Source organism: Lepidochelys kempii, chromosome 6, assembly GCF_965140265.1.
Source record: "Lepidochelys kempii isolate rLepKem1 chromosome 6, rLepKem1.hap2, whole genome shotgun sequence".
Taxonomy (NCBI): domain Eukaryota; kingdom Metazoa; phylum Chordata; order Testudines; family Cheloniidae; genus Lepidochelys; species Lepidochelys kempii.
The window spans coordinates 17,624,667-17,639,922 of NC_133261.1; the positions used below are offsets into that span (position 1 = coordinate 17,624,667).

Here is a 15,256-nt window from a genome sequence, read left to right on the forward strand (position 1 = left end):
GAAGAATTGACCTCAGGATGTATAAGTCATCTGTTACTTACTGGGTACTGCTTTTCTTTAAATGACAAACATCAGGCTGTCTATGGAATGAGTAAACTGTATATAAAGTCACCATTTTCTACTCTGAAATTTTGGTTTGTTTTAACTTCCTTCTGCAGAAAGAAGTAAAGCATTTCAAGATGTTCTGTCCCGATTAAACCTGGAGAAGCACAGAAGCATCAAGATCAGGCTGAGGGATGTCCTGGAGATCTGCCCAGAAAGCATCAAGAACAGGATTCCAGAGGCATTAGGTGATTTACCTTGGCATTTCCTGAGGAAGGTCATGGCTCTGAATGGGACGGCCAGAAATACAAGCATTGGGCACAAGGCTCCTGCAGAAGAAATGGGTGATTATGAGGAGAAACTGCATATTGATGGCACTTTCTGTTTTAGTGACACTGAGATGAAAGTTTCTCTGCAATCTCTTGATGTTCTCTGTGCTGTTCTGCTTTGCTCAGTTTCCTACAGCAGGAGATCCTGTTAAAAATGTCCATGTGCCAGTTTCCCTTTCCTCTGCTGCTACCCACCCTTGACACCCCCAAGTGCACCCTACTACTGTGGGCCATGAGGGACATTGTGAGGAAGTGGAGGCTGCACTCCGTGGCAGAGAGCAGAGGGTTCAGAGAGGAGAGCTTGGTGCTCACGTCAATGCCAACCATTTCTTTTGTGCGGATGGGGAGCTGCAGCTTCTCCAAGTCCCAACTCCTCAATGAGGTTCTCAGCCCCTCCCAGCAGCACCACGATTTCTTTATCCATCGGGACATGGAGTCTGGGAACTTCCTTCGGAAAATCGCAGATGGGCTGATTGAGATATCCTGGTATTTCCCTGGGGGGACGGAAAATTCTGATCTTTTCCCAGAACCCCTTGCAGTTACAAATCTGTGTGGAGACATTGAGTCCCACTGGCTACAGTTTAGCTTTTTAGCAGAGGTCTCCTCCGCAGTGTTCATAGTTACCGAGAGCATCGATGAGAGAGAATACGCACTGTTATCATCTCTGAAAGAATCCAGCTGTAAATATTACTTCATCCTCAACTGCAAGAATAAGAAACCCAAAGAAAGTCTGGGATTTCTTAATAAGCTGGCCTCAGTGTTGAAGCTGAGCAAATCACAGCTACTGGTGAAAGATCGTACCATGAATAACGCAGGATTTGTGAAAAAGGTGCAGTCCACCATAGAAACCATAGTGAATTCATCTCTGAAGACAGTGAGTTTGGAAGCCATGGCTGTGACGGCACATGACCTAGGAATCCAGGTGGATGAGGACTGTCAGGCATGTCAGTGTGCGAGCAAATATACTGAAGAAATCACTGCAGAAATAAGAAATGGGGCAAAATACAAAAGGGAAATGCTGAGCCTGCGAGGAGACCAATGGAAAAACTTGGCTAAATTGGAAAAAGAGATGTGCCGAATGAAAAGGCAAGGGGATATGGCCACTGAAGACTATAAACTGCGCTGAAACAGAAATGGTTAGAGATACGCAGACAGCGGAATCACTGTGACCGTACTAATGGTTTGACTAAGTTTTGACCTGACATTTGGGCAGTGCCGCACCTGCCCTGCTGGCATGTTCCCTCTTTTTTTTCCATCCAGTGAGCAATACATTTTGTTATGTGCACCAGTTATGTGAGGATGCTCACCACCAGTAGAAACAAAAAGCCTAATATATAGTTACCATAGGGACAATTGCTCCAGCCAGGACAGGTTAGACAGTTTAGAACTCACGACTCAAAGAATTAAATTTAAAGTGTAAGAGAAATAAAAATTATGAAATGTATAGACCAGTCAAAACACTAAAATAACACACTTGAAAATAAAATAAAATTACAGAGACTATATGCGCATTACAGGAAGTACCAAGAAGTAACAGCAACAATAATACAAGTATGTGTTGGGAGGTGAGTGTGAAATAGAGAGAGAGAGAGAGAGAGAGTGAGTGAGTGTGTGTGTGTGTGTGTGAGAGAGAGACTGTGAGCTTGCTGCTGGGGAAATCTCAGAATCAGTGCATTGTCTCTTTAAGAAAGGCAGGCCCTTACCATAGAGTAGACTTCAGCAGCTCCCAGTCCTCCTGAATCAGGCTGTCATGTCCCCTCGCCCCTGCTCTGTGGAGGTGGGGTACAGAGGCAGGGGGACACCCTGACATCAGCACCCCCTACCCCCGCTCTGCACAGCTAGGGTGAGGGTCCCGGGAGCAGCAGCAGGATGGAGCAAAGTGGGGGAAGGGCACCACTGAACACATGCTGTGAGCTGTGCTCTGCTGTAACACCTCATTATCAGAGCATATTGTTAAATTGCAGTTTAACTCTAAATTAGTAAACTAAGCACCTATCACTTCCTGTTTAGTTCTCTTCTATAATGCAATTCTCATCACATTTCTGTCTCTTTCCTGAAATTAAAATGAAGGACTGGTTCTCCATCAAAAAAACGAAAACAAAAAAACCCCAGAAAATTGAAATATGTAACTGAAACAATTTCAAACTCTGAATTGTGCATTCACACTTTAATGTCTTTCTGCAGTGAAAAGAAACACTTCTGGAAGTTCTCTCAAATTTAAACCTGGATCAGCACAGAGACAGCAAGCTAAAGCTAAGGAATGTCCTGGAAATCAGTCTAGAAAGTACAGAGAACACCACTCCTAAGTCATTAACAGATTTACCTGGGGACTTCCTAAGGAAGGTGATGGCTCTGAATGTGATGGCCAGAAACACAAGCCTTGTTCAAAATCCTGATGAAGAAAATGAGGATGATGAGAAAGATCTGGATATGACAGAGGATTTTCTTTCCCAAAATGAAATGGACACTATTGATTCTCTAAACCCCCTCGATGTTCTCTGTGCTGTTCTGCTTTGCTCAGACAGTTTCCTACAGCAGGAGATCCTGTTAAAAATGTCCATGTGCCCGTTTCCCCTTCCTCTGCTGCTACCCGCCCTCAACACCCCCAAGGGCACCCTACTACTGTGGGCCATGAGGGACATTGTGAGGAAGTGGAGGCCGCACTCCCTGGCAGAGAGCAGAGGGTTCAGAGAGGAGAGCTTGGTGCTCACGTCAATGCCAACCATTTCCTTTGTGCGGATGGGGAGCTGCAGCTTCTCTAAGTCCCAACTCCTCAATGAGGTTCTCAGCCCCTCCCAGCAGCACCACGATTTCTTTATCCATCGGGACATGGAGTCTGGGAACTTCCCTCGGGAAATTGCAGATGGGCTGATTGAGATATCCTGGTATTTCCCTGGGGGGACGGAAAATTCTGATCTTTTCCCAGAACCCATTGCAGTTACAAATCTGCGTGGAGACATTGAGTCCCACTGGCTACAGTTTAGCTTTTTAGCAGAGGTCTCCTCCGCAGTGTTCATAGTTACCGAGAGCATCGGTGAGAGAGAATACGCGCTGTTATCATCTCTGAAAGAATCCAGCTGTAAATATTACTTCATCCTCAACTGCAAGAATAAGAAACCCAAAGAAAGTCTGGGATTTCTTAATAAGCTGGCCTCAGTGTTGAAACTGAGCAAATCACAGCTACTGGTGAAAGATAGTACCATGAATAATGCAGGATTTGTGAAAAAGGTGCAGTCCACCATAGGAATCATAGTGAATTCATCTCTGAAGACAGTGAGTTTGGAAGCCATGGCTGTGACGGCACATGACCTCATCCAGGTGGATGAGAACTGTCAGGCATGTCGGTGTGCGAGGAAATATACTGAGGAAATCACTGCAGAAATAAGAGATGGGGCAAAATACAAAAGGGAAATGCTGAGCCTGCGAGGAGACCAATGGAAAAACTTGGCTAAATTGGAAAAAGAGATGTGCCGAATGAAAAGGCAAGGGGACGTGGCTACTGAAGACTATAAATCTGAGCTGAAACAGAAATGGTTAGAGATACGCAGACAGTGGAATCAGTGTGACCGTACTAATGGTTTGACTAAGTTTATCAATGGAATAGAACACTTGCCTACAGTGGAGAAACATTACTTTCTGAAATGGATGAAATTTAGCCTGGATAATATTGCTAGGAGGAATCTTTCTAAAATGCAGGCAGAATATAAAGAGAAATGTGAAACTCCAGGAGTGGACAGAAAACAGCTGGAGGAATTAGATAAATTAATATCTGATAGTTCCTTGGGGGTAGAGCATTTCATGCGTGAGCTTGGGCAGTTCTATGAAGCTGAATGCTCAAAGGTTAAAGAAGGGAAAATGGAAGAAAGCCAAAGACAATTCTCCCATCTCCCATGCACAACAGCTGACCTGACGCTGGAAGGGTTTCCTGTGGAGCTGATCGATGGAGATGCCGCCAACATCCCCATGAACTGGGTAGTAGATGTTCTAACTCATCTCCATATCAGACTAGGGGATGGCTCCAAAATGGTGGTTATAACAGTGCTGGGAGTGCAGAGCACTGGGAAATCCACCCTTCTCAACACCAAGTTTGGCCTGCATTTTGCAGTGAGTAGCGGTCGATGTATGCGAGGAGCCTTCATGACGCTCATTAAAGTTACAGAAGCTGTTCAGGAGCTGCTTGGCTGTGATTTCATCCTGGTGATAGACACTGAAGGTCTGAAGGCCCCTGAACTAACAGCACTGGAAGACAGTTATCAACATGACAATGAGCTGGCCACCCTGGTGATTGGACTGAGTGACATACCATCGTTAACATGGCCATGGAGAATGCCAAAGAAATGAAGGATGTTCTGCAAATTGTGGCCCATGCATTTCTCAGAATGGAGGAAATAGGACAACAGCCAAACTGCCAGTTTGTGCATCAGAATGTCAGTGATGTGTCTGCTCATGATCAAAACATGAGGGACAGGAAACACCTCCTGGAGCAGCTGAATGAAATGACCAAAGCTGCAGCAAGCATGGAAAAGCAAAGCAGGGAAATGGCATTTTCTGATATTATGGAGTATGACCCAGAAAAACACAATTGGTACATGCCTGGCTTGTGGCATGGAGTCCCTTCCATGGTTCCTGTAAACACTGGCTACAGTGAGAGTGTGTGTGAGCTAAAGAAATACCTGTTTGAATTCATAGAGAACCATTCACGGAAAAGAGCTGGAAAGGATATTCCTGATTTTATTGTATGGTTGAAGAGCCTGTGGAAGTCAGTGAAACATGAGAACTTCATCTTTAGCTTTAGAAATAGCCTTGTAGCTGAAGCCTATAACCAGCTGTCTATGAAGCATTCTGAATGGGAATGGGGTTTCCGCAAGGAGATGTATCTCTGGATATCTGAAAAAGAAACTTTTATCCAGAATCAGCTGCCAGAGACACTAGAGGGTGATCTCTTTCACAGCTTAAAAATGGAAGCAAAAGGGGAACTACAGCAGGGAGAACAGAAGCTCTTGAATAACTTAGAACAGTATTTTAAAGGTGAAGCTCCAAATTTGAACCTGATAGAAAAGTACAGAGAAGATGTCAAAAGGAGCACAAATAGCCTCAAAAGAGAACTTGAAAATTATTCAACCAGTAACTGTAAGGAAGCAATTCGAATACGAAGAGGACAGCACAAGATAGACAATATCCAGTCTGAGTACAAGCAGAAAATTGAAGGGGAAGTTGACAGACTCTTGGCTGAATGCCAAAACAGAGAAGATAAACTAGACCATGAGAAACTGAAAAAAGAATTTGAAACGATGTGGCGAGAAACCTTGTCAGAGTTAAAGCTCAGTACTTTACAGAAACGTCAAGTTGTTCAAGAAATGGATCTCCAGCTGAGAAAGGATCTGAAGCACAGAGGGGGTGCTGTCAGACAGATACTACAACATGCAAAAAGCCTGCTGGATTATAGAATGAAGTCTTTCACAATGAAGAAGGAATACTTAAACCTAAAATGGACCAGAGCAGTTGTAGAATACTTCTCACAGGCATGTTACTGTAAAACTGAAGAGCATGCTCTATCTTGAATGAATGAATGCAAGAAATACATGGAAGAAAAAGTTAAATCCAAAACAGACTATGATGAAACCTATTGTGGAGAACTGCTGCATATGCTTAATGAGAGGTTAAAAGAGGAGGATATTGAGAAACTTCACACTTCTCCTTTGTTTGAAGTTGACCTGAAGCTTCACGTTTTGGGGGAAGCGGCTTGGGCATTTCAGAAGATGCATGAAGATTTTATCAAAGAAAACGATCCTCAGCAACGTCTAGAGAAGCTGAAACCTCATTATTTCTCCATATTTACTGATCTCTATTTGGAAAAGAATGAAAGCCAAACAAGGGCGAGGAATTTCTGTGATCAGTGTCTCAAACCTGCCCTGGTGGGTTATGTCAACAAAAGGCTCGGACTAGAAATAGTTGACAATTTTCTCAGCAGTGAACAGGCCCTGGAATACGCCAGCCAAAGCTTCTTTCAGTTCTTTTTGCTAAAGAAGCTGCTGGAAGAGATGAACTTTGACAACTATGTGAAATACATAAGTAACTATGAAGAGTTTGTCAAATCCTGGATACAGAGATGTCTGATAGACCACTATGGAGGGAAGGCAAGTTTGAGAGATTTGGAGAAAGGGATTCTATCCAGAATAATAAATAAAATCAAGGGAGTTCTGAAAAACTCCATAAACAAAAACAATAAGACAGTTTCTGCCTTTTTAGACAGCTTTTGCAAAGAGCTGCAGCAGGACCTGGTCATTTCCAGCAATAGCTTAGTTGGAGTACAGTTTAAAAACACAGCAAAAATTGGGCAGCTTTCTGGTAACATTGAAATCTTCCTTCTGGAGCTGGAACAACAAATCTTAACCCAGTTTAATCATTTGGAACTTGAAACCAAACTCTCCAGCCTGTCAGTGAAACCCCAGGATGAGATCTTCAAGCAAGTGTTTGGCTGTGGGAAGCAGTGTCCATTCTGTGAAGCCCCCTGTGAAGCAGGAGGCACTGACCATAAAGAGCATTTTGTATCAATCCATCGACCCAAAGTGTTAGGGAACTTCAGGGACTGTGATTCACAAAGCTTGAGCATTCCATATGCTCCTCTGATGTGGTTTCCAATCGTGAATTCTGAACTGCAGCCACAGATGGGAAATTTCATCCCTACAAAGATTACCACCATTACTACCCAGACTGGCACATTCAGCCTGATCCCAGGATTGATGCTTCTGATTACTGGAAATTTGTTTTCAAATCATTCAATGACCAGTTAGCTAGAACGTATGGTGCTAAAGCAGCAGATCTTCCAGGAGACTGGAAAAATATAACTAAAGAGCAGGAGCTGAAGAGCCTAAAGGAAGCGTTTTACATGAAATAATAGACTTGCCAAGAGTCTCTTTAAGTAGGATACACTTCAACAAAACAAAACCCTTAATTTTAAAAAACGGAATATGAACAAATCTGACAGCCTGTACAGTTTTTTAAATTGAAAACTAAAAAAATCAATTGCAGGTCACATCTTCCAGTTAGTGCAAGGCTGCTGCACAGGAACAGCCATACCAAAGCAAACTGATAGTCCGTGTATCCCCGTGTCCTTGCTGAACCAGAATAACAGCCCATCTAGCCTGGTATCCCCACCTCTCTGCAGTACTGGATCAGACCAATAACCCATATAGCCTAGTATCCCACATCCTTGCTGTATTGGATCAGACCTAAAGGCCATCTAGCTCTGTATCTCATCTCCCTGCTGTACTGGATCAAACCAGTGATCCATCCTGTCTCTGACAGTGGCCATTACAAGATGTCTCAGTGGGAGGTTCAAGAAACCATCTAATGGAAATTGTATAGAAACATGTTTAGAGGAGAAGCTTCTTCCTAACATAACTATGTAAACAGGGACCGAATGAGTTCTCCCATGACAGCTAGCTGGGAGCGGGAGAGACTTTAGGAGCAAATTGTATTTACATGAACTCACCTACTCTGCCTAGATATCCATCAGATATAGAGGTGTTGCTCAAAGTGATCAATATTGACTTGTGTTGGGTTACAAATCACTTTAGTACTGAATGAAGGGGTAGTGAAATGTTGTTGTCAGTGTTGTTGCATTTATTGTATGAGTAAAGGGGAGCAGAACTGTGCTTAACCTGTCTCAGATGAGGGGTCACCCTCAGCTGAAAGGACTCATTAAGCCAGGGGCTCGAATGCCTGACTCCTGTGAAAGTAAGAGGGGTGAGGAGAAGTATCTCTGCCAGGAGGAGTGAACTCTCCCTAAGGGTCCCTGGTCTGGTTTAAGCTGTTCCTCCCCACTGTTCAGAAGATAGGGCCTTTTGTTATTTTAAGTGCTCTGAAGAGCTGACAATTACTTGTGGCAGGACAGCATTTCTGCCCAGCCTAATAGCTGAAAATCACTAAGGACTTGGCTACACTTGTGAGTTAGAGTGCATTAAAAGCAGCCCCAGGCACCCTAACTCATGACCCTTCCACACTTGCAAGGCACGTAGAGCGCCTGGACTTTGTAGCGGGAGTGCCCCTGGTAATCCACCTCCACCAGAAGCATAATGCTTGGTGTGTCTCGGCTGAAACGCCCCAGCATCAGTGTGAACGAGGTGTTGAATTACTGCGCTCTGATCGGCTTCCGGAAACGTCCCATAATCCCCTTAAGTCAAGTGGCCACTCTAGTCATTGTTTGGAATCAGCTGTAGGAATGCGGATATGTCCTTTCAAAGCTCCGTTTCTGACAGCTGGCAGGCTTATCTGCTCCGGGACAAAGCAAACCATTACTGTGAAATGCTGCTTGAGAGGCAGGGGGAGGGGAGTCTGCTGCTGTCTGAACTTACAAGACAGCATGCTGACATGCCCTCAGCCCCCCCAAAACCCACTCTCTCTCCCCCCACATACACACAACACACTCCCTGTCACACTCCACCCAACCCCACCCCATTTGAAAAGCATGCTGCAGACACTTGCATGCTGGGATAGCTACCACAATGCACTGCTCTCTGTGGCCATTGCAAGAGCTGCCGTTGTGCTGGCAGTGTGAACACACAGCAGCGCTTTCCCTGCAGCGCTCTCTGAGGGGCACTGCAGCTCCTGGCGCTGTACATCTGACAGTGTAGACATAGCCTAAGTTACACCAGTGAAACTTTCTTTATTCAACACAAGGGCAGATTCAGGACCTGAGTATTACATAGTAGGAAGTAATTACTTTAGAATAGGCTGTAAACACAGATAAATGATTGGCATGTATGTTGAGTGTTTAAACTGAGTCTCTCCTCCCCAAATAAGAATCCGTTGAAGACAATTAAACTGCTCTATTTAGAGCATGACTGTCATTTACTCTCCCTATTGTGCATTAAGAAATTAGTATTCTTGTTTTAATGTAATCACGCATGAGAAGCAACAGAAAACCATTTACAGTTAAACAAAATAAACTTCGGAAGTGACTTTTTTGTGGTGGCTTATTTATTTTGAAATGTTGTCTTGAAACTTTTTGTTTTATTTAGCCCTGAGAGGAAGGATAGTGGGTGAGGTCAGCAAACATTTCAGGAGATGTGATGCTTCCAAAGTACAAACCCAAGATCCCAAGTGATACAGGAACCGTTAACATTTAAATTAGCCCTTCTGAGAGGCCTGATGCTGATAAGAATGACTGACCTCATGAAAAATGGGCTTTGTTTTCTCACTTAAACAGTGAGAAAATTTCATAGAGCCCTGAGCTCTCACTGGGGGGAGGGGGGGAGACCCAGTGGGGCACAAGTTAGTAACCGCTGTGGTGGGATAGGCAGGGCCAGCACTGGAGTCAATGGAGCAACCCCCAGGTGAAGCAGTTAAACCCCAACCCAAAGACTGGATTTTCCACAGTTACAAGGGCAATTAGATAACTATTTACACACACACAAAAACAGACTGAAATACGTAGGGTTAGAAATCCCCAGTAACAACATTGATGGTCCAAACTCTATGCAGTGACCCCAACCCATGACACTCCCTCTCTGTGTCCCTTCTTGACAGTGGGGCTGTGAGTGTAGCTGGATTGGGCAGTGGCTCCGTCTATTGTCCCACGGGGGAATCTCTTCTCTTCATTGCCACATGCCACGCAGTTGCCGTACTCTATCTGTCAGCCCAGCTGCTCAGTGGATTTGCCCATGTCACCCGGTTTCAATTGTTCCTTTCCACATAGAATCATAGGACTGGAAGGGACTGTCATAAATATAAAGGGAAGGGTAAACCCCTTTGAAATTCCTCCTAGCCAGGGGAAAGCTCCTCTCACCTGTAAAGGGTTAAGAAGCTAAAGGTAACCTCGCTGGCACCTGACCAAAATGACCAATGAGGAGACAAGATACTTTCAAAAGCTGGGAGGAGGGAGAGAAACAAGGGGTCTGTGTGTCTGTCTATAGTCTGTCTTTGTCGGGGATAGACCAGGAATGGAGTCTTAGAACTTTTAGTAAGTAATCTAGCTAGGTATGTGTTAGATTATGATTTCTTTAAATGGTTGAGAAAAAAATTGTGCTGAATAGAATAACTATTTCTGTCTGTGTATCTTTTTTGTAACTTAAGGTTTTGCCTAGAGGGGTTCTCTATGTTTTTGAATCTAATTACCCTGTAAGATCTCTACCATCCTGATTTTACAGGGGGGATTTCTTTATTTCTATTTACTTCTATTTTTATTAAAAGTCTTCTTGTAAGAAAACTGAATGCTTTTTCATTGTTCTCAGATCCAAGGGTTTGGGTCTGTGGTCACCTATGCAAATTGGTGAGGCTTTTTATCCAACATTTCCTAGGAAAGGGGGGGGGTGCAAGTGTTGGGAGGATTGTTCATTGTTCTTAAGATCCAAGGGTCTGGGTCTGCAGTCACCTAGGCAAATTGGTGAGGCTTTTGACCAAACCTTGTCCAGGAAGTGGGGTGCAAGGTTTTGGGAAGTATTTTGGGGGGAAGGACGCGTCCAAACAGCTCTTCCCCAGTAACCAGTATTAGTTTGGTGGTGGTTGCGGCCAGTCCAAGGACAACGGGTGGAATATTTTGTACCTTGGGGAAGTTTTGACCTAAGCTGGTAAAGATAAGCTTCGGAGGTTTTTCATGCAGGTCCCCACATCTGTACCCTAGAGTTCAGAGTGGGGGAGGAACCTTGACAGGGACCTTGAGAGATCATCAAATCCAGGGGTTCTCAACCTTTTTCCTGCTGAGGCCCCTATAAAAACAACAGGACCCGGCAGCGGGGAAGCGTGGGTTCCAGGCCAGGGGGACACACTTGGGCATAGGCATAGTTTTACTTCTATTTTTTTTTTGGTGGGGGGGGGTAAGGAAGGCCTGGCATGGCTTATCCCAGCTCCACACAGCAGGGTCCAGGGAGGATGTGCCATCTCCACCCCCTGACTCACTCAGGAGGGCACCCAGCTTGTCTGGGCTCTGGGGGGATGCAACCAAAAATATAACTGAAAGGGGGGACTCAGTTCAAAAAGTTTGAAAACCGCTCAGGTGCGGGCAGGAGGTTAGTTAGGGGCTGTGTGAAATGAGGGGAGTAGTTCAGGGTACAGGGAGGGGATAGCTAAGGGCTGTGTATGGGCAGGGGGTAGCTCAGGGTGCGGGCAGGGGGTAGCTATGGGCTGTATGCAGGCAGGGGGGCTTCCAGTGCAATGCCCAGCTTCAGGGGCAAGGCACTGGGACTCCCGGCTTCAGCCTCCCTGCTGCTCCTGGCTTGTGGGGGAGGGGAGGTTTGCCGGCTCGAGCACCGCGTTGCTCCTGGCTTGGAGGGGATGTGGGGACCCTGCCAGCTTCAGCCCCACCTAGCTTCTGGCTGCGCCACTCCCGGCTTGGGGGGGATGGGGAGGGCACCGCAGGCTTCAGCCCCGCGCTGCTCCTAACTAGGGCAGGGGGCCCACTGGCTTCAGACCCGCACTGCTCCTGGCTTAGGAGGAAGGGGGGGCCCCCAGGCTTCAGCACTGGGGCTCCAGGTTTCAGCCGTGGGGCTTCACGGCCCCCCGGAAAGGGGTCACTGACCCCCGGCTGAGAACCACTGACCTAATCCAGTCCTCTGCACTCATGGCATGACTAAGCATTATCTAGATCATCCCTGACAAGTGTTTGTCTAACCTACTCTTAAAAATCTCCACTGATGGAGATTCCAGAACCCCTCAGGCAATTTATTTCAGTGCTTAACCACCCTGACAGGAAGTTAGCCATTGATAGCTACTCTCTGGGAATGGTTTTCCACCAGTTTTGCACGCATCTTATAGTAGCTCCATCTAAGTTGTCTTTCCCTAGTTTGTTTAGGAGAAGGTCAGGTGAGACTGGGACTGATTTAACTGGGAATTGGTCCTGCTTCGAGCAGGGGGTTGGACTAGATGACCATCAGGGGTCCCTTCCAACCCTGATATTCTATGATTCTATGACTGCATCAAAAGCCTTACTACCGTCAACATATACCACATCTACTGCTTCTCCCCATCCACAAGGCTCGTTACCCTGTCAAAGAAAGCTATCAGGTTGGTTTGACACGATTTGTTCTTGACAAATCCATGCTGACTATTACTTATCACCTTATTATCTTCCAGATGTTTGCAAATTTAGAGCTTAATTATTTGCTCCATTATCTTTCCAGGTACAGAAGTTAAGCTGACTGGTCTGTATTTCCCCAGGTTATCCTTATTTCCCTTTTTTTAGATGCCCTTTTCCAGTCTTCTTGGAATCTCTCCCGTTTTCCATGACTTTTCAAAGATAATCACTAATGCCTCAGATATGTCCTCAGTCAGCTTCTTGAGTATTCTAGGATGCATTTCATCAGGCCCTGGTGACCTGAAGACATCTAATTGGTCTAAATAATTGTTTACTTGTTCTTTTCCTATTTTATCCTCGGATCCCACCTCATTTTCACTGGCATTCAGTATGCTAGATGTCCATTTACCACTAACCCTCTTCTTGAACACTGAAACAAAGAAGTCATTAAGCACCTCTGCCATTTCCACATTTTCTGTTATTGTTTTTTCCCTCTTCATTGAGTAATGGGCCTACCCTGTCCTTGATCTTCCTCTTGCTTCTAATGTATTTGTAGAAAGTTTTCTTGTCACCCTTTATGTCTCTAGCTATGATCTGTTTTGTTCCTTGGCCTTTCTAATTTTGTCCTTAGAAACTTGTGTTATTTATGTGCATCCTTTGTTGTAATTTGACCTAGTTTCCACTTTACGTACAACAATGTTTTGATTTTTAGATCATTGAAGATCTCCTGGTTAAGCCAGCATGGTCTCTGGCTATACTTCCTATCTTTCCTATGCAGTGGAATAGTTTGCTTTTAGGCCCTGTAGTGGGGCAACTGCCCCACTCCAGTAAAACAGGGGTTAAAAGCATCCCTGGAGAGGGCTGTGGCTGGGCTAGGCTGATTTGGGAAGCAGCCACAGCTGTGGCCAGCTCAATCAGGGTCCAGCTGGCCCTTATAAGAGGGCTTGGGGCCAGAAGTGAGAGGAGTGTCACTCTAGTTCTGGAGGTAGAAGGGCTAGCTGCCTGGGAGCAATGTACCTGAAGTGGAGCAGTGCGGGGGAAAGGCAAAGGGAGCTGGGGAGCAGCAGCCTGGTAAATCCCCAGGCTGAGGCCTTGTTGAAGGCCTCAGAAAGGTACGGGGGAGGCAGAGGGGCAGCCTGGGGATAGGCAAAGGCAGCAGGTCCTACCCCCTTGCCAATGATGAGTGGCCATTTGCAGTTTGCCCCAGTGAGCAGGGGCTAGATGATGACTGGCAGTAGCCACTGAAGCAAGGTGGGTTTTGAGGGTTGGGGGTTCCCCTGGGAGGGGAGACCCAGAGTGTGGGGGTACAGCCAGGGGGCAGCACCCCAAGGTAAAAGGGCACCAAGGTCCGGAGGGATATGCGGGCCCTAAGACAGGCAAGACACCAGCCTGCAGAGGGCGCTCCCAGTGCTGAAGAGCTAACTTCCAAGATGACCAGCAGGAGGCGCTATGCTGGTGAGCCTTCGCCTTGCTACAGGCACATAATTTAATAATAATTAAAATAATTTTAGCCAGGTGAGATGGGGACATGAAGCTGGGTGTTGTCAGCATCCTGAAGATCCCACTGCCCAAGTTTCCTCACTACTCCAATGGATCAGATACACTTAAAACAAGAGAGGTGGCTGATGGACCCTGCACAGCCCCAGGTGGCAGCATCCTCAAGGAGGAAAAGCAATTGGCCAACAACTACCTCTGAGAGCTCTCAGCAAAGCTAGGAACAGAGTCACCCAAAAGCAGCCCTGACCACCCCTGCTTTGGTCCACAGTGTGTCTAAATTTGCTAACAACATACACAGGTGAGTTCACAGCATGTCATGATCAACAGTAGCGAGGTCAGTGGCCGATCTAATCACATCAACATGAACCTTAATTCTCAGTTACTCTGAGGCTGTTTATATCTGACTGGCTGGCCCTGCCCTCTTTTGTCTAACATGGTTGGAAGTTTGCCAAGGGTTTCTTGGCTCCCATCGCCCAGCAGAGAGAGACGTGACAGCTGCAGTGTCTGTGTTTAATTTGTAACTCTCCGACGATGGATATTTGTATAAAAGATCTCGTGGGACCAAAATTTTAACTCTAACACAACACTTGCTTCCAAGCTTTCTCCCTTGTGGGTGACTGGAGAGGAAGATTTTGTAACAGTTATAAGGGTTTATACCTTACTGCTTGTGATAATATTGGTTGTGAAGAAGCCCAACAAGCTCCAATAAAAATGTATAGTATAGGTGTTAGCTAGAGAGCAAATCTAAGTCCTACTCATGTACCCCACTCCCCAGATGGTTCTGTTTGTGAGTTATATCCCTTCCCCTGACCCTGTGTTTGTCTGGTCTATTTAGAATTGCTCCTCAGACCAGCACTGTCTACCACCCTCTATTTGTATAGTTCCCAGTACAACGGGGCCCCGATCTTGGTTGGCCAATAGGTACGACTGTAACACACATGATTAATAACAAAGGGGAAGAAGTTTAAATCTGAGTGATAAAAGAACAGGTCATTTATTGAAAACTGCCAGAGTAAGGAGGACTCTGTGCCTCACCATATGATGGCACGTGACTAGAAATATGGGCAACAAACACTCCCCACATCTCTTAGGTGTGTCAGCATCTTATAGCTACAGAGTGACTGATAGGGTTGCCAGCGCTCCAGGATTGCCCTGGAGTCTCCAGGAATTCAAGATTAATCTTGAATTAAAGATTCTGTAACATGAGGAGGCTACCTCCAGGAATACATCCAACTACAATTGGCAACCCTAGTGACTGACTAGGCTAATAAATGACTCCCCTCCCCAGAGTGGGACTTTAACCTGATTGCTAATAACTGATCCAGGGCTATGCCTGAGAGGAAAGGGAGTGATGTGACTGGCCTAAATCTGGATT

At 45.6% G+C, this 15,256-nt stretch overlaps 1 pseudogene; it reads left to right on the forward strand.

Annotated features, from left to right (window-relative positions):
• Nucleotides 1–2,599: 2,599 nt before the first annotated feature.
• Nucleotides 2,600–7,269, forward strand: LOC140913812 (up-regulator of cell proliferation-like; annotated as a pseudogene).
• The last annotated feature ends 7,987 nt before the right edge of the window (nt 7,270–15,256 follow it).